The following is a 1,691-nucleotide window of genomic DNA, read 5'->3' as shown; positions in this document are numbered from 1 at the left end:
CATGATACCCATTGACGTTAAATTGAATATTGTATCAATTAAAAGCCAAGACTTGAATATCCTAATATAATTATGTAAAATTATGATTAAGAACGTGATTTTATTATTTTGAATAAGCGTACTTTGGTTTCTTTCAAGTTAAACCTCTTCGTAAATTAAAATAAAAATAACCTGTGGATCACAATTTCACCCATTTTATAGATAGATTGATGATATTTTTGCACAGAAGGACCGGCATTTTGTAAAGAAATACCCATGGAAGTTTCTGCAAATATAATTTCTGGTTATATAAATGTCTAATTGCTGGTAGTAATATTTTAATTATAACAGTTTTATATTGTTACGCAAGTGATATTCAATTTATTTCACGCGATAAAGGTGAGACACAGGAAAATATGAGGTACAACAAATTTGAGCCCAAAAATTCTCAGTAAAACATTATATATTCTACCATCTCCCTTTTTAACGATAAAACATACCAATTCATTAAATTAAAAATATTAATAAATATTATTATATGACAAACGTTTAATTGACTGGAAGCTTCACACCAAGAGACGTGAATTTTTTCAATAAGAAATAAGATATATATTATATACGAAATTAAAGATGTATACCGCATATTGCATTTAATGTATGATGACTGGTGAAAAGTAGCAAATCGTCAATAATTGACTCTTCTCTATCATTGAAAGACTCCACTGCACGATTGCCCTCCTCGATCAAGACTTCAACGAATTGTTTCAATATAGAAAAGTGAAATGCAGGTGTTAGTATTTTTCGTCTTTTTTGCCACTTCATTCCTATGGAATAGATTAGTTGTTATTTCACACACACACACACATACACACACACGCGCGCGCGCGCGCGCACACACGCACAGGCACACGCACACATATGTATATATATGAATATTATTTTCAGTCATTTTAATATCATGTTAAACGTACAAAGAAAACAGACTTTCTCATAATCTGTAGCGGATTGTTTTCTCAAAGATTATCGAAAATAGCGACAATGACTTAGACAATAATTATCGCATATCGAAGTTGAATCATGCTTTCTTAATTCTATTGTATAATACCTTTGCTAGTGATAAGGCCCTCGCCTAGCCAAGGATGTACAAGTTTATATTGAAAACCTTTCATAATGTGCTTTGTGCTGCTTAATATTTGCTAAAAAAATATAGCCGACATAGAATTAAAGATCACGTTGTTATTAAATCAAATTTAAAAAAGGAATATAACATGCTGGGATATATATATATATATACGATTCTGAATAGAAGTTATAGACTTCATCAACTTTAGTTATCATTAAAGCGCTTTTAGCCTTTGGAAGCAAAAAAAATAAGCTTGAAAATTTTTCATATCTTAATTACCCGGCAGATTAATTTAAAACTTGGTACATTTATTGTATATACCTTATTTTTATTATATTAATTTATAAATGTTAATTAGTTTATACATTATGAAATTAATAAATAGGTAACGAAAAAACCTGTTTTGCGACGTGCAATATTATTCAAAACTGTAAAGAGTAAAAATCGAAAATTTGATAATTTCAAAGACAAAAGACCTTTTAATGATAATGTTATACGACGAATAAGATAAATTTATCTTCTACAATAATTCCTTTACCTCTGTATCGTCCGGGTGGTAAATGAAAACGTTTGGAATTGTAAAAACCCA

General features: G+C 29.3%; 1 pseudogene; it reads right to left on the bottom strand.

Annotated features, from left to right (window-relative positions):
• Positions 1-1,685, bottom strand: part of LOC106741668 — a 4,865-nt pseudogene extending 3,180 nt beyond the window's left edge.
• Between the last annotated feature and the right edge of the window lie 6 nt (positions 1,686-1,691).

Source organism: Dinoponera quadriceps, unplaced genomic scaffold (assembly GCF_001313825.1).
Source record: "Dinoponera quadriceps isolate SergipeBrazil2010 unplaced genomic scaffold, ASM131382v1 scaffold586, whole genome shotgun sequence".
Classification (NCBI taxonomy): Eukaryota; Metazoa; Arthropoda; class Insecta; order Hymenoptera; family Formicidae; genus Dinoponera; species Dinoponera quadriceps.
This window is presented reverse-complemented; position numbering and strand designations above follow the sequence as displayed.